The following is a 21,453-nucleotide window of genomic DNA, read 5'->3' as shown; positions in this document are numbered from 1 at the left end:
ATTCAATAATAAGTTAATGGTTCCTTTCTACTGAGAAAACCCGTCAGCTGCCAACCTGAAATAGATTTTTATTTTATATTAATAGAAATACTGTTTATATTAAATAGCAAACGTATAAAATTAAATAATTCTCAGCGTGCTTCCTAGTGGACAAATTTCCACTTCACAAAACCACAACTGCCAATAGGGGAGTCAGCAAAGAAGTCAAGGATTAATCAGACATCAAAACAGAATTACCCTTTCACCCACAGAGGTGTTCTCTCCAGATGCATTAGTGGGAGAAGTTTGTCATGCTGTTTCCCATGCTATGCCAGTTTTGGGAATTTGAGATCCTATACTATCAGATGCTGAGCAACTATTCAAAGGCGCTACGTGTCCTCAGCTTCTTCTGATTTCAACAGGAGTTGAGAGGGCTCAAAGCATCACAGGTTCCAGAGTAGCAGCCGTGTTAGTCGTTATCTGCAAAAAGAAAAGGAGGACTTGTGACACCTTAGAGACTAACAAATTTATTTGAGCATAAGCTGTAGCTCAGGAAAGCTTATGCTCAAATAAATTTGTTAGTCTCTAAGGTGCCACAAGTCCTCCTTTTCTTTTTTCAAAGCATCACAGGATCAGTTCCAAAAGGGGGATAAAAGAGCTATTTCAGAACTATTGGTCAGATTGACACCTTTCACCAGCACTAAGTTTCCGAATAACAGTAAAATAAATTTTAAGTTTATATATGTCTAGGACACTGTGAATAAGAAGCATTTACAAAAGGTAAAGACTTGTCACCTGTTAGATGAAGTGCCAAAGTTGCTACTTTCCAAGGCCATCCTTCCCCTCTAATTAGCCGTTTCCAAAGTTTGTACACATTGCAAACGATTCTTGAAGCATTTACAGAACTTAACTGATTAAAACAAAACAAACAGAAGTTTTTGCAACTCAGAATTAAGGTCAATGGAAAGTGAGACTGCAGGTCACAAAGACACTGAAAGAATGTTTAGCTGGAAAAATTCTGTCCAATTCAGTTTAATGGAAAGGGATCATGCTTTGTGCATCACAAGCCAAACCAACATTCTCAGAGATCAAACATTTCATAAGATTTGAGTACCACTGACGGTATAAGTTTGGCATTACGAGGATTCTTAGTCTTATGGAGTTATGTTGAGTAAAGAATGTTTACAGTTTGTCAACTAACAGTTTGACTTCATGGGCTTCAGCTAAGCAGTAACAGAAATTGTGCTTATATAGCACCTTTCACAAGGGCAGACCAAGGTATAACAAGCAAAGCTCAGTCAATCAGAGTACGCAAAAGAAACCAGCAAAATTTGAGTTTGGATTGAAAAACAGAGATAAATAGACCATGTCAAACTTGCACAGGCAATGAATTCCAAATTCAAGAGGTGCAGTAGCAGCTGGGAAGCATGGCATCTCAAAGACTTCGATATAAAGCTGGGAGCTGTCAGGAAGCTAGTAGTGCAAGAGATCTCAGAGGGCAACCATGCATACAGGAAGGCAGCAGGTCAGTCAGGCAGCATAAAGAGAGCTACACTGTTGTATCATCTTTAAAGTTAATGTTGTGATGATGAATTTAATGGGCAACCAATGCAGTGACCAAGTAGAAGAGTAATGCTCTGTCACGTCAGAATGTGTGTGACAAAAACAGACAGGTCCTTCCACCACCACATTAACTCAGGCTTTAAATGTGCTGGGTAACTATAAGGATCACAGTTCTGTTAAAATGCCTTCACAATTTCACTTCCCCACAGCAGGAGAGTCACAACTTCACTAGAACAGCGGGGGCTGCAGTCTGTGCTCAGCAGTGACAGTTTGGAGCCTCTTCTCAACTCTTCTGCCATTTGCTAAAGGGATGGGGGTTGAGTGGCGGGAAGGGGTTATAGCTTTCTATCTCTCTTCCCCAATGAGCCTGCAGCAATGGGAGGGGAAGAAAACTCTGCCTTCTGAGCCAATGAGGACAGCTACTGGGAGTTAAAGCAAGAGGTTTGAAGGAATGTGTCTCTCTCCCTTCAGAACTGCTATAATGGCTCAATGGGAAGGGGTAAAACAGGCATCTCCAGGGAACAATACGGCAAACAAGGGTGACAAAAGAGACAAGGGGCGGAAGGGGGGGGCAAAGAAAACTCACGAGGGAAGAAAAGCAGCTAGGCACCTTGCCTCAAGTCAAAGTCCCAAAGGGGAGGGGGCAACAGACCAGCATGAGGTGGACTGGGCAAAATAAGGCTGAAAAGGGAAAGAGACTGTATAAGGAATACGAGAGCAGAGACAGACAAGAGGTGATGACTTCATCATAAAATCCAGGAAGGTGGGGGGCAGAGAATATCTGAGCAACAGTGAATTGCTTATGTTTGGGTTGAGTATTATAGATGCATTTTTTAGCTATCAATCTAATTATCTCAGTTCAATAGAATGACAGTCAAAATCATTCAAATAATGCTTCTCTCTAAATTCTTTACTTATTCCTTCTCTACCCCTGCATTAGGAAAAGTGTGGGGTTCAGAAAGAAGAGAGCCCCTTAAAGATAAAAATAAATCAGAGCCCAATGTCTGCTAATCAAGAGCCACAAAAGGCAAAGCTGGAGACCAGGTGAAGGAGAGAGAGGCTTTAAGTGAGCCTGCTGCCATCCATGTTCCCAGGTTGCGCTGAACTCAATCAGTGACCAGAGGAAGCTGGGCCACCTGGAAACTCTATCCCACAGTCTGCAAACTCCTGATTTACACAACAGTGAAGAGTGTGTTTTGAAGCAGATGACCAATCAAAATTCAGTTAATCTATCATTAAATACTTCTCTGGCTCACATTAAGTTCACCACAGTTTCCAAAATAGAACATCTCATTTTTCATTGTTCATGAATCAGTAAAAAACCCCTAAATATCCCACAGCAGCTAGTGTTGCCCAGTCATGGAGATATTTTTGGTGTTGACTCATTTCAAAGAGAACTGAATGGATTCCACCTGTTCTATCTAATGTATAACTAAATCTTTAAGTGCTATTATATGTCTGCCACCTTCAGGAAGAGATGGTTGCTATTTGGGTTAAAAAAAAAAAAAAAGAATGTACAGGGCCTAGTCCTATAAAGTGCTCAGCCTCCTTTGACGTCTATAGATGTTGAGAGATCTCAGTTTCAAGAGATCAGACCCCTACTGGCAACATACACTGTTCTACACTGAAAGCTGTGTTGGCATTTCCATTGTTAGCTCTTATTTTCCAACTCTTATTTTGTCTGAAACTTCTCAAACATCCCTCAGAATGATTTAGTTTAAAGTTCATTTCTAAACATTACTGGAATGTAGAACATCACAACCACAGTAAATAAAAACACCCAAAATGTTGTGGGCATTAAGAGACAGGCCACTAGCCTCTCAGCTAAATTTGTGTCTAGAAAGGAAACAAAAATTATAGAAATCAAATAGGCAGTGGATTCAACTCCTTATTCATCAGCCCTCAATTGCCTGGCATTTTTAACCAAAATTAAATTAAAAGGTAGAGAAGATTAAAAAAAATGAAAGCCACCAATTTATATAGACAGCACACAGGAATACTTAAGAAAACAAAGTACATGCCTTGCACAAGAAAAGATTTTCAGACTCAGGAGCCAGGACCATACTTGGTGCTAGTAACAATACATACCAAATAAAACAACAACACTTTCATTCAAGACATCTCTATTGCCAAAATGGCTGTTATTATTATTTAAAACATTCATTCTGAGCCTATTAGAGTAAATAGGATTATCTGAATCAGTAGATATTACTCAAGTGAATAAGGGTTGCGGAATCTATCCTTTTTACTTTCTAGACTATCAAGTAAGGAGAACAAAGCTTAACAGCCACATCAATATTTGGGGAGGGGGAGGCGGCTTTGAGCCAATATAGTTTAGTTGAGTGGGAACATACTGAAAAACCACTATCAAATACTACTGAAAGTGTTTAAATTGCAAGCAGCTTCATGTAATAGAACTTTGAAACCTTCCAACAAAGTAAAAGGTCAAAACTACAACTGTCTCTTTAGATTGAAAAGTAACGTATCAAACAAGCCAAAAAATACTAACAAGCGAAAGGATACTCGACACAAGTTTGATCTCCCCATGTTTGGAGGCACAGACCAATTTGAGAGATTCATGACCTGATACACAAACTGAGGGTACAATAATCAAGGGAAGTAGCATTTCAAAGACCTTTGTAAGAACTGAAAAAAGAAACTACGTTTCCCTTTTGTGCAGCACCAAATCAATTCCTCTTAAAGCAGCAAATCATATATTGATGAAGGGAAAAAAACCCACCTGTAATTTAGTCCAGCTGCCAACCGCCAGAAACATGTTAAAGGACAGATTACAACACAACACAGGTTAAATTTGAAACTCTGATACTGAAACAGAATAAACTTAAGTGCCATGCAAAGAAGAGCTAGATGTATATTTAAAAAAAAAAACAAAAAAAACACACACACCAACAAATGAAGCCAAAAATCTTATCTACCAACACAGATTTATATTAAAGGGAGAAGGTGTAGCAAAGTAAATACACATTAGAGAAAGTGTGAATTATTTTGTTCTTAAGCCCACCCAGGCTAGCATATAATAATGTAAAAGGTTTCTTTACCCAAGAGCTGTGTATGAAAAATGATTTGTTCTTATAGACCACAGTTCAATATTCAGTAAGACAGATATTGCTCTAGTTAGAAGTCAACCACAAACACCATGTAATTTCCTTAGAACACACTGTCCTTGTTATAATTCAATTGGAGCATGTTAAGTATGCAATAGTATAATGTGAAATTCTAACCAAGTTATTTTAAGATTCTACTCTTATTAAGTAAACTTGGTTGCAGAACCAGTGTCAAGAAGCCAACCAGTTCATATTACATTTATGGCAAGAATGAAAGCTTCAATATAAAAATCCCCTTTTTTTAAAAAAAGGGGGAGAACACATCTATTATGAATCTATTAGAACAGAGAGAGGAGAATATGGGATCAGAGCCATTGATCCTTCTTAGGAGTCTGGGGAACAAAGCAGTTAGTGGGACAGAAACACAAACCATCACTGACTGCTCTTCCTTTCTCAAGACATTCATGTAATATTTCTGACCAAATGGCACTTCTCTTTCAGGTCATCTGCATATCCACTTACAAAGACTGCAAGAATGCTTTCCCCACCCCCTTTCTTTTTTAATTTAAATAAAAGCCTTGAATACGTCTTCTGAGGCTTTCCCTTTCAAAGTATGCACGAGAGAGAGAGAATGCAACTGTAGGACAGTATTTCTTAATCAGATCTAATGCCACCCACTGAAACTGAATGGGAGAATATGATTGCAAGGCAGCACTTCTTGATCAAGTGTACGGATCTGCCTTTCAAAGTGAATAAGGCTGTGGTCACCATTTTTTAATTGGCTCAGCTGATACCCTATACAAGTTCTAAATGGAAGAACACAGCTGTGGCCTATAATTCTTGACTTGATCTTCCACAGAAAAGACTGAAAGAACACAAATGCACTAAAGCATTTACCCTATTAAATCAGTTCTTCTTTCAAAATATTCACTGGATTCACCAGGAGAATGCTTTATTTCTTATTCAGCCACACCTGATAAAGTGTTCAGTGTAAAAGCGTCACTGCTCGCACCATAAAGAGGCAAGACGGCTGCTTTTGCTCAGGTGTTCTTGGTTTCCTAACATCACAATCTTAATTTCAATTTACCATAATATCTTAAACTGTACTATTTTCATTTTTTTACAAAATATTCACAAACATCTCATGGAGGAAGTTAAGGTTAAGGCATTTATTTTAAAAAGAAACTTTCCCCCTTAATTCCTACAGTATATAATTGTCTAGATCAGTGTTTCCCAAACTCGTTCCGCCGCTTGTGCGGGGAAAGCCCCTGCCGGGCCGGGCCGGTTTGTTTCCCTGCCGCGTCTGCAGGTTCGGCCGATCGCTGCTCCCCGCGGCCGCGGTTCGCTGCTCCAGGCCAATGGGGGCTGCGGGAAGCGGCGCAGGCCGAGGGACGGACTGGCCACCGCTTCCCGCAGCTCCCATTGGCCCGGAGCAGTGAACTGCGGCCAGTGGGAGCCGCGATCGGCCGAACCTGCGGACGCGGCAGGGAAACAAACCGGCCGGCCCACCAGGGGCTTTCCCCGCACAAGCGGCGGAACAAGTTTGGGAACCACTGGTCTAGATATAACTTACATGATTTTTAAAAATTCCACCCAAAGAAACACTTTTTTGTGGTGCTGACAGTGGTTTTTCTCTTTGAAATGAAAAAAGGATGCTTCACCAGAAAAAAAAGTGTTTGTTACGATTTGTATGTTACACAAGAAAAATTTCAAGTGAAAAAACCTCATACTATTCCTGAGATAACAGCAACTACATATATCAATTTTCTTTCTCTGTGTATGGAAACACTGTTGAATTATACAAGCAGGGTAGCGTGGGACATAGGAGCTTCTGCAGAGGAGAAATAAAAGATATTGGAAAAGGCTTCTGCCATTTCAGGGCTAAAAATGACAGACTTCTCCCTGAATTGCATAATAATTACCTAATTAATGAAACCCATCTATTAGGTTTTCTTAAAAATGTCTTGACTGCTGGAGAGGTGCCCCTAACAAGTATTCCATTTTCTCAAAGATTTCACACTCTGATCTTTGGCTGCCAATATACTGTAGGTGTTACAGTTAATGTATACTCATTACCATGCTGTGAACAAAAACTGATGAACAACACTTATCACAAAGCAGTGAGTTTTCTCCACACAGAGGAGGTAAAACAAAGAGAGATACCAATCTCATGTTCACATTTTGCCAAAAATTTACGATTTTCTCAAAAGAAACAGTAACCGAGTGCAATGCAGTAAAATACATTTTATTTTGTATTTTGATATATACTGCATGGTGATGTTAAACATCATGACTGCACAAAGAGCTCACCATAGGCAATCTGAAAATTATCACAGGGTGACAGAGTGTCAAAAGTAGGGAGCTTGACATTAAACCTGCCACCTTTGTTTCGGTTTCTATAGCACATAGCAGTTGCCTCATCTTTTTCTAAGGTTTTCAATATCCTGCCTGATCTCCATTTTTCTATATTTCAATACTGCCACTCACACAAATGAAGCAAGCAAATACAACTGCATTTTGTAGATCATCTTTCCTACAAACCGTACACAACACGGTACATGACATATGCCTATCCATGCACTGGGGTATGGGGGCACACCAGTAACTGCAAAGGAACCAAAAGCCTCATATTTGCTCAGAGTAGTTCCCCAGCTGAATTTGAAAAGTGAAGATTTTAATCTACATTGCAGCTCTAATTTTGGGACTACCAACAGATTTTTCTGGATAAGCATGAGGTCAATTTAAAAAACAACCACCCTGCACTTTTGTTCTCATCAATCTTGACATCCTCTCCTTATTTTCAAACCCAAGACCTTTCAAACCTTTCTCTACTCTCCCTCTGATGTCACACATCCTTCATATCTGGACCACCGATCATGCAAATGACCCACTACCCAGACCTGAGAACTTTCTACATACCACCGTGGTAAATTAGATAATTCTTGGATGTGTTAACTCCCACAAAAATAACATGACTCAAGGGACATCAGAAAGTCCTGGATCTCCCCACATAAACAATAAAACCCTCTCCTGCCCTTCTTCTCCCACCCCTACTTCTCCAGGCCCACTCTCTTTGTTCCAATCTCCATGCACCAAATAATTTCAAAACAAAATTTAAAATTTTGCATTTGGCAAAATGTTTCCATGCCTCCTCCTAATCTCCTCTATGGCACTGACTACACTGGCGATGTTTCTATGACACCACTTGTGTCCCATTATGCCAATACACTGGATGTGCACTGTAGTTCATATTGCAATGTGCCTTGTGTTTGGCACAAGGCACTTTCCATAGTGAGTTTTCAAATACAAAAAGAATTAATTTCATCACAGGGAGACCAGAGCTCTCCCCTGTACAAGTCATGGAATCTATTGGCAGAGCTTGAAAATTCTACTTGCTTACGGCAAGTAAGTCACAACGTTGCCAACTGTCACGATATTTGGTGCGAGTTTGTTTCTGTTTGTTTTTAAAGTCTCAGCTCCTGGAAGCATGTGATTAGATGAGAACTCTCAACTTCCATTTTTTTTTTTTTTTTTAAGTTTCTAGCCCTCGTGACTGTAGAGAAGAGCTTGAAAATGTTACCCAAATTCTCCTAAAGGCACAAAACCCAGAACATGTTGGGGGTTTCTGACTTTCTTTTTCTTCTTATTTTAAATCATGATTTTTAACCCAATCTCATTTTTGGAGGGCTAGCAATACTGATTTTACCAGGCTGCCGCAGAATTTTGTCTGTTTTCACCCTGGTATTTTGAACCCTGCTGGCAACAATGGAACTGACAAAAATCAGGTCTATTTCACTCTGTGGCTGCTTGTAAACCACAGCAGAGGCAGGCATTGGAGATATTCACTGGGGCAGAGGATCAATAACTGAAGTAGTGAGAGGTCTGTCTCCACAGCCAGGAAGTTCCAGAGGGAAGCAGATTAAAGACTTGTCTACATGGGGAGGTTTTTTACATGGGGTTTGTTTTTTCTAATTAAAATGATGTGCATCAAAACAATGCAATCCCTTCTTGCAAGTTAACTGGCCAATTATTATGAATTAGATAATCCACTTTGAAAGCGGAGTAAATTCATTGCAGAATGAGTAAGATTTGTATGGACACATTTGTATTTTGCAGTTACTTGGCAGTCCTCTAACTGCTATCCTATGCTGCATCGTTTCACCCTAAGACTGACCAGCAAGGAGAGGGATGTGGGAGGTATTTCAAATTTTATCAGACATCTAGTAGACCAAGAGAGAGCGCCTCTGAGCAGGGTCCAGAGACAGCAACCTAACAGAAATCCCAGCACCCTCCCCTTTCCTTCCATCTGGCAAGTGAGGGTTATTTTCTCACCTGGGCATAAAGAGCAGAGCCACTCATCTTTCATCTTAAATCTTAGGCTGGCATTGTTTAGTCCTCTCTGACTTGGAGACATCTGGTAACATTTCCAAGCACTAGTGTGGGTGGCTGGGTGGGAAAAAATGATGGGAAAAGTTACAAAAAAGAAATGAGGAACTGAGAAATTTCTGTGGTTGGGAAGAAGAAAAGAGAAAAATATCAGTGAGAAGAGAGTGAATGGAATGTGGGGACAGAGACATAAATAATGGGGTGTGGTTAGAAAGGAGGAAAAGAAGTGACGGATTTGTGAAAAAAGAAAAGATACACAATAATCTGTTACAGAAAAGAAAATGGAGGAAAGCAAAGATGGGTAAAGAGATGTAACAAAGATACGGGATGTTGTAAGATACGTTTTAAAATGTATTAAATAGAAAGACGATTGACAATGTTAGAATTAAATACAATACACAACTGTTTATTTCTTTAAATTGCCCAGGGGCATGGTTTCAAAGTCATGGTACTGTGTGTGGAAGAGAGGGGAAGAAGCATGGCAACATGGCACTTTTCACCCCCGCTGGCTCCTGCATTACTAAAACAACGTTGGTTAAACTTTTCAAGCGCCTGAGTACGTGTCTGCCCTCCCCTCTCAGCAACTTTTCCGGCAACTATATCTGGAGTATCAGATGTTTCCACACAGGGCAGGTTTATACTTAAAACACTGCATTGGCACAGCTGCACTGCTGCAGCGCTTAGATGAAAACACTCCTACGTCAACGGGAGAGCTTCTCCCATCAGCCTACTTAATCCACCACCGCAAGAGGTGGTAGCTGTTTTGATGGGAGAAGCTCTCCTGCTGACATAGCACCATCTGCATTGGGGGCTAGGTCAGTATGCCTCTGTCGCTCAGCGGTGTGGATTTTTCACACCTCTGAGTGATGTAGTTATACCGACGTAAGTCTGTAGTGCAGACCTGGCCACAGATATGTTAGAAGAACTATTTAAAAGTGTAAACTGCTAGTTAGCCAAATGGATGCCAAAAAGATAAGGTCACAGTCACAGAGTAGGGTTTTTATTTAGTCGGTCATGCTGCAAACAGATCCATATTCTACCCTTCATATTATAACTAGCCTCAGTTTTCAGATTTGGGATATATATTATGTTCTGCAGTTGGAATGCAAGGAAACAGAAACTTCTCTTCTATCACTTCCCCTCTCCAAGTCATCCAACTTGCTGCCAACATCCTTTCCCTTTTCTGCTGCTCCAATATGACTATTACCATCTCAAATCCCTTTGCTGGCTTCCCAAAATCTATTTCAAGCTTCTTCTCTTCCACATAAAATGCAAGATTCTTCTCTCTAAGGCATGCCACTGCCAAAATCTCTACCCTCATCTCTCCCTATGCCCCCTCCATCCAAGTGTTACTCCTATTTGGTCCATTTTTCTCCACTCACTCCCAACAATAAGGTGCTTTCTCTACCACCACTTATGCCTAGAACAGTCTGGTTATAAACATGTGAGGTTCCCCCACTCTCCTACTTCAAAACACTCTTTACAACCCATGTTTTAAATGCAGTGCAACTACAATAAACCATTCTTCTCCTGGGAACCAGCTCCACCCTCAAACTGGGGAGGACTGAGTACACCTCTCTGATATACGTGCCGATTTGTTCCTGGATGATCTTGGTATTAGGTTTGCCAAACTTCTAGGTAGCCTGTGAGGGGTGGGGTGGAGGCAGCCAAGGTGATGCTGGCACCTGCTTCTGGCAAGTGCCTAGTATAGGAACTCACTGATTTAGGCTCCAGATCCAAAAAGTTAACATAGGGGGCATCCCGAGGGCATCTCCTTAAGGGATAGGGGCAACACTTTTAACCCCCTGGGGCCAAATGCAAACCAGGGGCTGGGACACTAGCCCACCAATGTGCTTTATGGCACTGCTGGCTGGAGTAAAGGCACACACTCACCTCAACCCTTGAAAAAGGGGAGGAATGTCAATGGGCAGGTGGAGGTGCCCAGAGAACCTCCTACTGCAATGATTGGCTCCCCCTGTTGTGGGAGCACCCCAAGAATTGGCAAAGGATCAATGGGATGCAAGTGACTGCACTGAGCAGTCCTCGACGGGAATCTTGGCTGTAATTTGACTAATAAAGTTGCAGCCTGGCTAAAACCCATGCCACGTACCCTTGCCTTCTTCCGCGCAGGAAGCACACCAATAAACCAAGCTTTTCTACTCCATTTCTGGGTTGTATCTCTAGTTTAGCACTGAACCAGTTTGTGCCTTTAGAATGTAAGCAAGCCACCGCCCTACACCTCAATTTCCATCTGTATAATTAGGATAATAGTATTTCCCAGATCAAGGGATCTAAAGTGCTATATAAGACCTAAGGATTTTTATTACATACACTACGTACATTTACAAACACTACATACAACACAATCAGTACATTTAAGTCTTTAAATATACTAGGATTTGTTTTTTAAAAAAATGTATGAGTTTGTGTTTAATCAGTTGAAATTTTACATCACTGCCCATCCGTTTCCAAAATAATACATCTTTTAAGTTTTTACACTAATGAGGGAGATCTTCCATTCACTGAAATAAGGGGGGGAAAATACTTTGTTCTGTAAAGCATGCCACAATCAAATTAACTGTTCATAGTGGCTAAGTGTTTAGGACTGTGAACTGTTAATTACCTTGTGTGTCAACAATAGGGCAGTTGAGACAAAAATCTCTGAGGGTGTGTGTGTCTGGGCTTGTTTTTCCCCCCAAAGAAAAACTTGATATTCAGACTGATAGCCACAGCGTGTGCTACATCAAGTTAAAAAGCAGCGGTTCTACACAGGTGCACATCCTCCAGCCCTGAAACTGCACCCTAAACCTTCCTTTCTGCAGTGAAACACAAGGAGCTATGCTCTTCAGCTTGCATGGCATGAATCCTCTGCACAGGCTCCCACAATCCTACCTTTTCCTCCTCAAGCAGCAGCACTGTATTGACTGATTCTGCTGCATAAAGGGTTTTCCATACCTGGAAAAACAGGAGGCCATAATTTGGACCCATAATAGGATCTTTTATTACACAATCCACAAAATATATTCGCAATACTAAATGCTATACATGCATATCAAAGGTTATATAGAAAAGTGCATTCAAATGCAAGAAAATTTTAAATTTTCATGAATTCTTGAATGGTGCACTGGATAAATTTACCACCCAATAAAGATTGGCAACTAGGCTAAAATAGTGTCAGATAGGATGGTTTATTATTATTATATTTATAAATAATGTGAGGCACAGAAATCCTACAGCATTTGGCAATGTAGGTAAATACATTTCAACATAGTCACTGAGTTTTACTGGAGCAACAGTAGTTCCTTTTCATTATATTGTACTTGCTGAATATTCACATTGCTCATTGTTGCATGTATGCCTTACAATAAGGTCTTTCATGGCAAGATGATAGAAATGGTCAGAGCTAAGGTTGCTGTGGAAACTTGATCTCTGAATTTCCTGATTTTTGTGCAATTAAAGCCTCATCCTTACTGTCATTTTAACATACTTTGGGGCTTTAAAAAAAATCTGTATAAATATCCTTTTTATAATGCATTTCAATAAATATTTTGTCTGAAGATACATTTGCATTTATTTTAATGACTGGTCCTCAAAAAGAACGTTTCTCCAAACTTCCTAAAACACTATTTCACTTAGGGGCCCCAAGAATAATCAGGAGGAATTTCAACTCAAAAGGCAGTAATTCAGGAAAGTCATAAGCCACTAAGAATGACAAATTAGAAATGGGAGATCCATCCTTTATACCATCTTATGCCAAGGCAGAATTATTTCTCACAGAGTATTCTTAAATGTTTTGCCTCAACCATGACTAATAAAAACAGCTAATGATTAAGTGAATTCTGGCAAAGAAAAAAAAAAAGTTGCAAAGCCTGATGTGGACAGGACAGAATACTGAAAGGATTCCAAGTGAGCAAACATCAAATGAAGGATTATCCTTACTTGTGAGGAATCCATTGCAGCAAGAAACTGAACCAGAGACCTTCACATCCAGAAGCAGAAGGGCTACATATTGAACTAAATGAGAATCTTCTTTTTCTGTCAGTAGTAGTCCTATGGCTATGATTAACAATACGGTGCACAAAAGATACTTGTTTCAAAGACTTCTCTTTGAGGTCCCCAGTCCAAGTATTAACCAGACCAAGCCTTGCTTAGCTTTGCAGGCCAGATGGGGCATATTCAAACCTTATCAGTTCTTAAAAACAGCCAGCAAATGTCTTGTCAACCACAACATCCTGTAGCACTTATAATTCGAGTCATCCCAGAAATCACAGTGAAAGATGGCTTAATTATGCAAAAATTAATCCTCAGATGCACACCTGCTAAAAAAATTAGTTCGTTAAATTATCAGTTTTAACATTTTATAAACTATTATTTGAGATGTTGACAATTTAAAGGAGCTATTGTCAAGCAGAGTTCACTCTAAGCCAAAGGGCAAAGCTCTTTATCAACGAATGAATGAAACTTGTATGAGGCCAAGAAATATCTACAGATGTGAAAAACTGTCAGTTCCAAACCACTCCTTTTCCACTTGTGAAATCATCTAGAATTGTTAGTGAGAATAACTGTTAGTGAGAAAAACTAACTAGAATTGTTAGTGAGAAAAACAAGCATCTGCCTTGGGAACCTTTGGAATGTCACACTTTGGTGCACGCTTAAGTAAGAGAAAAGTTATACATTGTGAGTGGTCAGCACAGGATTTTCAAATATTCACACCTTTTTATTTTCCATACAATTTTTTTAAAACAAGCACAAATTTGCATTTCTCATTCAGAGGGGACAAGGTTTAAAACAAAGCCATTTCTCTGTTACCTGAGCATGAAAACAGATTCTGAAAAAAATTTCAACTGATGAAAAATTTCGCTCCTGATTCACACACACAGTTTACTCAGAACTGCTGACAGGCTTTATGAAAAAAAATTATAAACTCCCTTTTAGGGTGAAACCAAGCATGAGAAATTTAAGTACAACAAATATTTTGAGAAATATAAGTGAATGAAAATAAGGGTTTGATATGCATGTGCCATTCAACTTTTATTGTGTTGCTACAGTTATATGAGTCCTTTCAAGCAAAGATGCTCAGAAGATGACTACACAACTGAGAGAACTAAAAATGGAATATTTCATATTTAACTGTGCCATAGGATCCACCTGTCAAGAGTTCAACTTGACTCAACCACATGATATGGGACAGAACCATACTTGTGAAATCTGCAGTCTCAGAAAGCAGAAACAGAAAGTCTAACAACAAATGGTAATAAAGCACGCAGAATACCAGCCGACAGATTCCAGTTCTTCAGCTTTCAATTTATGTACCTAAACTTTGAAACTAAAAGTATGAAGCAAAATGACCCAGATAAATAGAGCCTGGATACCTACTAGATATCAAATCCTCCTTCAGTTTAGCTCAAAAAATCTACTGCATTGTAAACACTATATAATAAAAATATATATATTTTTAACAATCAAAGCAATGTGTTGAAGATGCCATTGTCAAATAAGTCACGGCAAGGTCCAAGTATAGCTAGTTATCTTAGACATACACCAACAGAGATCAAGTACAAGACACCAGGGCCAAATTATCCACTAGCTTAAGCAGTCTGCTATTCTATTGACTTCAGTTAAGTAATACCCACTTATGCCAAAGGTGAATTTGTCCGACAGTATTTACACAAACTGAGGGATTTTCATATTCACGATCTCATCCATCCACCAACTTATCTGCTCTAATTCCTTCTGCTCCCCCTCCCAATATCCACTGCCCCTTTCATCTTTTTCCTACCCTTATCCTCTAGCCTTATTCATGCTGTTCCCTTCTCTTGGAGCAGCGTCTCAGATTTCATCCACCAAGAGCCTTCTCTTCCCATCCAAATATCACTTTAAACTTGTTTCTTCCAAGAATCCTTGTAAGCTTATTGTCCATTCCAATCATCCCTCCTTACCATCCTTAATCTAATGTGTGGTTCCCAGTTTTTGCCTAGTCTTTCTATGGGTCTGATCTGTATTTCCTTAAGAAAAACTTCCTTTGAAGTCAGTTAGAATTTTGTCTAAGTAAGGAGAAAGTACTGCACATCAAACCTCTTCACTTCAAGCTCTTCAGGGCCCAGCAAGCAACTTAATCTATATTCTGTGAAGCAGCACTATGCAAAAAGGACAGATCTTGCAAACCCACTTCAGGGGTTTGTGGAATCCAGCTCTAACGGATTATTAAAACAAAACACAGCTTTTTTTTCTTATGTTCATCTATATAATCCAAAGAGAGCTGGCACTCCTTAATGAGAACTCAGAATTCTTTCATAAACAAACATTTCTTAAGATTAGGAATTATTTCTTTCAGGAACACAAATTAGCATGTTTGCATTTCCAATGCATTATAGAACACGATATAGCAAATATCTATTTCTGAAAATGAGCAGCTTTTCAAAGATCTACTCATGTTTGTGTATGCAAATATATACATAAATACACTGATAAGTGTATTTAGAGAACAGAGATATTAGCAGACAATGTGTTTATTCCTACAAAGCAGACAACATAAATGTTTTCAGACCTATCCCTTGTGAACAAAACAACAAATCTGGGATTTTCTAAATCAGATAAAAGGGAGGGGGACCAGAAATAATCTAAAAAACCCCTTCCTTTGCATATCACAAACGTTTAGACATTGGGCTTGTAACTTCAAATTCACTTATAAGAACACTAAGCTTCTTGCATTCCCAATAATTATGTATTCTTAGAGTCTTTTTACAAGTACTCCAGAAACTAAGCATAATCTGAGTTTACTTTTCTTTATTGACAGGGGGGAAAGAGTACATGTTTGTGGGAGGAGCACGCAAGCTGCTGCCAGTTCTCCAGGTTGCAATTATGTTTTAAATGTGATTTAAATGTGGGTCTGGCTTCTCAAGACTGACAGTAACAATCAAAAGAACTAAAAGGAGATGCCTATATTTCTGCCCCTCTGCTATTAATTTCTATTTCTCTCTCTCTGCAATGCTTTTGGAGAATACTGTTTGTATCAAAGAGGCTAAATCAACTAGTATGTATTTCTCTTTGTTAAAAACCTGTCAGTAAACACTCATTCCTCCAACCTCAACTTCTTCCCCCCTACCATCACTAATGCTCGCTCCTCCCAAATAAAACAAAACAGATGGAAACTTCAAACAAAGTGAACAAAAGAGATTTTTTTGTTCCCTCTTTTCTAGAAGATAGAGGATAAAATCGTGGTAGTTGGAAGAAGAAAATATTTTGTGTTCCATCCTACAACATTTACTCAAAGCACAGAGACTTCAGTAGGACACGTGAGTAAGGACTACTACTCATGGGAGATAGGGATGCAGGTCTCTAGTAGGTCATCTAGTCCATCCCCCTTACAATATCGAATTATTTCCCTAAGTATGCATATACTGGGGCTTTGGATAAAATGAGAGTTAATCATTTTATTTATAAAGAAGCACCCAACACACACTCTGCCATTGCTCTGGTTAGAGAGAGGGGGAGCTTGTGTGCCATACATTTAAAATGAACTTTAAATATTGTTATAAAACTATATTAATTTGTTATTTACAAAGTATCACCCTCACAGCCATTATATTCCAACAGCAGTATTTACACAACTTAAATCCTGTTCACCTTAAACTCAGAGTCACACAGACTTCAATGGTTCTACTGGTGTGAATAAGGCAAGAAGGATTTAAGGAAAAGTTGTTACACAATTAGGGCCCAATTCTGGGAGGGTCCTGAGGGACCTGGCCTCTGCATAGTTAGCTCTTGTTCCAACTCCCTACCCAGCAACCCATGGTTCCTCTCTATGTTGCCTGTTCCAATCACCGAGGGCGCCAACCACTGCTCAGCCACCATCCTCATCTCTCCCTTGATCCAGCCTCCACTTATCATCTCTTTCTCCCAGACCTACCTTTCCCCAGCCTCCCTTATAACCTCTGTGCCCAGGTCCCCTTCACCTCCAGCATCTGCACTCTCTAGTTGTCAGCCCATCTCAGCTCCCTCAAACACACCAGTCCTCATCCCCTGAGCTCTCCCTCCAGCTCCGTGAGCTCCTCCTCCAGTCACATGTACCACTCCAGGGCTGAACCTCACCCTAGCCCCAAAAGGGCAGTAAACTGTCCCTTGGCCTCCATCACCAGCTTCCCCCCAACCTCACATTGTAGGGGGTGACCCCCCCAGCCTCCTTGTCCCCACTTGCTACTGTGGGCGTGAAGGCCCCTTTGGCCCCTGCCTGGGAGGGTGTGAACCCCCCATGGAGACGAATCCTTTCAGCTCCCTCCCGCCCCCTGTCACTCTGGGAATAAACCCGCCTGATCCCCCGCATTGAGAAATGAGGCACTTCACCCTCCAAACTGGGGATTAAACCCCTCAGCCCCCATGGGGGGTTATGCCCCCCCCAAGCCGCCGCACAGGGGATGAAGCCCCCGCACACCTCACCGCCCAAACTGGGGGGTAACCCCTCCTGTCCCCAGCCCCCCTGGGGGTTAGACCCCCCCCCAAGCCTCCCCACAGGGGGTGAAGCCCCCTCGCCTCCCAAACTGGGGGTTCACCCCCCAAACCCCTCCTGTCCCAAACCCCCCTGGGTGCTTAGACCCCCCCAAGCCCCCCCACGGGGGGGGGGGGTGAAGCCCCCTCGCCTCCCAAACTGGGGGTTAACCCCTCCTGTCCCCAGCCCCCCACGGGGGTTAGACCCCCCCCGCCTCCCCACAGGGAGATGAAGCCCCCTCACACCCCACCCCGGGGCGTCAGACGCCCCGTACCCAGCCCCTGCGGGGAGGTGAAGCCCCCCGGACCTCCTGCTATATGGGGGGCTCACACCCCCAGTTTGGGGGTTGAACCCCTTCTTCCCAGCCCCCCTCGGGGGGGTGAAGCCCCCTCCCCCAGGGGGGGTCAGAGCCCCCCTCCCCCACTAACCCCTTTATTTACCGCCATCATCAGCACGCGCGAGCTGTCACCGAGCGCGAGACACCCCAACAGGGGCCAGCCCCGCCCCCTCCCCGCCCATTGGCCGCCAGCCCCGCCCCGCCCCCCGACGCCATTGGTCGGAAAGCACGCCACACACTCCATCGTCCCCACCCTTCGCTAGCGCTGTACGCCCCATTCACCGACAGCACTTACGCCATCTCCGCAAGGCTCTTGTGAGCGGCCCTGCGGGGTTCTTCGGCGCTTTACGCCCATGGCCGAGCAGAGCGGAAACTTTCCTTTATGTTACGCCATTTACGCTGCCCCGGCGGCGAACGTTTTACTAGTGTACGTGCATGGCGTAGGCTTTGCCGCTGAATTCTCCGCGGCTTTACGCTGCTTGCGTTGCCCGAGTTTACGAACGCGGGACTAGCTTACGGCGCTTGCGTAGCCGGCCGGGGGGCAGGCGCTTCAGTGGCTTAGGGCAATTGCGCTGCGGAATGGGAGGGGGAGAAGGGCGGAGGGGCGGGGACTCCATAGCCCCACCCCCGGGACGGTGACGTAGGCGGGCTTTGTGAATCGCAGGCTGAAGTTTGGTTGAGTCACACGAGGGTAAATAAGGATGTTTCAGAGACAAAGAGACTCTTAAAGGGGCAGGAGCGCCTTGTGCGGGCCCCCCCGCGCTCAGAGGGGCCCAGGCCTCAGGGCGCTGGCCTCCCCTCCCCCTCCCTCCAGGCCACTCAGTGCACCTGGGCAGAGCAGCACGGGGCTGGGGAAAGGGGGGGCAGCAGCACAGGGTCCCAGCCGGGGCCATGGCCACATCAGGCACGTCACCATGCAGGGGCCACGTCCGGCCGGGCCACTGCCCGGGGGCCACGTCCGGCACCACCATTGCACGGGGCCACTGCCATGGAGCCGTGTCCGGCACCATCATTGCACGGGGCCACGTCCAGCACCACCATTGCACGGGGCCACTGCCATGGGGCCGTGTCCAGCACCACCATTGCACGGGGCCACGTCCAGCACCACCCTTGCACGGGGACACTGCCATGGAGCCACATCCGGCATGCCACCATTGCACGGGGCCACATCCGGTACCACCATTGCACGGGGCCACTGCCATGGAGCCATGTCCAGCACCACCATTGCACGGGGCCACTGCCACGGGGCCACGTCCCTCACCACCATTGCACGGGGACAGTGCCCGGGGGCCACGTCCGGCACCACCATTGCACGGGGCCACTGCCATGGGGCCACATCCGGCACCACCATTGCACGGGGACAGTGCCCGGGGGCCACGTCCGGCACCACCATTGCACGGGGCCACTGCCATGGAGCCGTGTCCGGCACCATCATTGCACGGGGCCACTGCCATGGGGCCGTGTCCGGCACCACCATTGCACGGGGCCACTGCCCGGGGGCCAAGTCCGGCACCACCATTGCACGGGGCCACTGCCATGGGGCCACGTCCGGCACCACCATTGCACGGAGACACTGCCATGGAGCCATGTCCGGCACCACCATTGCATGGGGCCACGTCCGGCACCGCCATTGCACGGGGACAGTGCCATGGGCCACGTCCAGCACCACCATTGCACGGGGACACTGCCATGGAGCCATGTCCAGCACCACCATTGCACGGGGCCACTGCCATGGAGCCATGTCCAGCACCACCATTGCATGGGGCCACATCCAGCACCACCATTGCACGGGGACACTGCCATGGAGCCACGTCCGGCGTGCCACCATTGCACGGGGCCACGTCCTGTACCACCATTGCACGGGGACACTGCCATGGGGCCATGTCCAGCACAACTATTGCACTGGGCCACAACAGGCATGCCACAATGCACGGGCCAAGTCCAGCACCACCATTGCACGGGCACACTACCATGGAGCCATGTCCAGCACCACCATTGCACGGGGACACTGCCATGGGGCCATGTCCAGCACCACCATTGCACTGGGCCACCACAGGCATGCCACCATGCATGGGCCATGTCCTGCACCACCATTGCACAGGGCCACTGCCATGGGGCCACATCCCACAGGGCCACTGGCACCAGCCCACGTCCAGCACCACCATTGCATGGGGCCACATCCGGCACCACCATTGCACAGGGCCACTGCCACCGGGCCACATCAGTCACCACCATTGCATGGGGACACTGCCACAGGGCCACGTCAGGCAGGGTCACTGCTATGGGACCATATCTGGCCCCATCATTGCACGGGAACTTTGCCATGGGGCCACATAATCTGCTGCCACACCGCACAGGCCACGTGAGGCACCACCGCTGCCCAGGTCACTGCCGTGGGGCATGGGAGATGTGTGGTACAGTGCAGTGTCGACAGGGACAGGGAGACAGGGACATTTTCTATCATTAGCACCTACGTAGGCAGCCTCAGTCTTGAAGAAGGCAGAACCATTCCAACAGAAATCCAGACTGTCCTGGCACAGTGGATCCCAGACAATCTCAGAGCACTTCACAAACACACACAAAAACTGAAGGAGAGGTCATCTAAATTGCCTTTGGAAATGACTGAGCCTCTTTGTCGACTAACAACCTCCCTTTCCTCATTAAAATCTCTCCTTGAAACTCACTTCTTCCAGGAATCTTTCAAACTTTCTTCATACCATCACCTTTGGCCCACCACTGGTCTATTTTAGGCCCTGGTCCTAAACAGAGATCCACCCTGGTACCCTGGACTTGAGTTGGGTTTTACCCATAGAGTGCAGCCTTGGACTGTGAACTGCAGCCAAATTCAGCCTTGGTGTTATTCCTTTAATGTCAAAAGAAGTTAAACCAAGGGTTATTTTGGCCCTTTATATACTTATTCACTTGGTAAAGCACTGCATCAACATGCAGGCACTGTATAAGTATAGAGAATAAAGGTACGTGGTAAGAACATAAGAACCGCAATACTGGATTAGACCAAAGGTCCATCTAGCTCAGGTTTCAGAGTCTCTCAGTATCCTGTCTTCTGACCGTCGCCAATGTCAGGTGCCCCAGAGGAAATGAACAGAACAGGTAATCATCAAGTGATCCATTCCCTGTCGCCCATTCCCAGATTCTGACAAAGAGAGGCTAGGGATACCAACCTTGCCCATCCTGGCTAACAGCCATTGATGGACCTATCCTGCATGAACTTATCTAGTTCTTTTTTGATCCCTGTTATAGTTTTGACCTTCACAACATCCTCTGGCAGAGTTCCACAGGTTGACTGTGTGTTCTGTGAAGAAATATTTCCTTTTGTTTGTTTTAAACCTGCTGCCTGTTAATTGCATTTGGGTGACACCTAATTTGTGTGCTATGAGGAGTAAATAACACATCCTTATTTACTTTCTCCACACCAGTCATGATTTTATAGACCTCTATCATATCCCCCCGTTAGTCATCTCCTTTCCGAGCTGAAAAGTCCCAGTCTTATTAATCTCTCCTCATACGGAACCCATTCCATACCCCTAATCATTTTTGTTGCCCTTTTCTGAACCTTTTCCAATTCCAATACATCTTTTTTGAGATGGGGCGACCACATCTGCACACAGAATTCAAGA

The 21,453-nt window shown here is 43.9% G+C and overlaps 1 protein-coding gene across 1 annotated transcript in view; it reads right to left on the bottom strand.

Moving 5' to 3' along the window:
• Positions 1-17,971, bottom strand: part of USP49 (ubiquitin specific peptidase 49) — a 58,035-nt gene extending 40,064 nt beyond the window's left edge. The window contains exon 1 of the mRNA XM_074936446.1: positions 17,919-17,971. The gene's annotated coding sequence lies outside the window, so the exon portion shown is untranslated. The remainder of the gene's footprint in view (positions 1-17,918) is intronic.
• Between the last annotated feature and the right edge of the window lie 3,482 nt (positions 17,972-21,453).

This window comes from Natator depressus, chromosome 21 (assembly GCF_965152275.1).
Source record: "Natator depressus isolate rNatDep1 chromosome 21, rNatDep2.hap1, whole genome shotgun sequence".
Lineage (NCBI taxonomy): Eukaryota > Metazoa > Chordata > Testudines > Cheloniidae > Natator > Natator depressus.
Note: the sequence above shows the minus strand (reverse complement) of the source record. Positions and strands in the feature narration are given on the sequence as shown.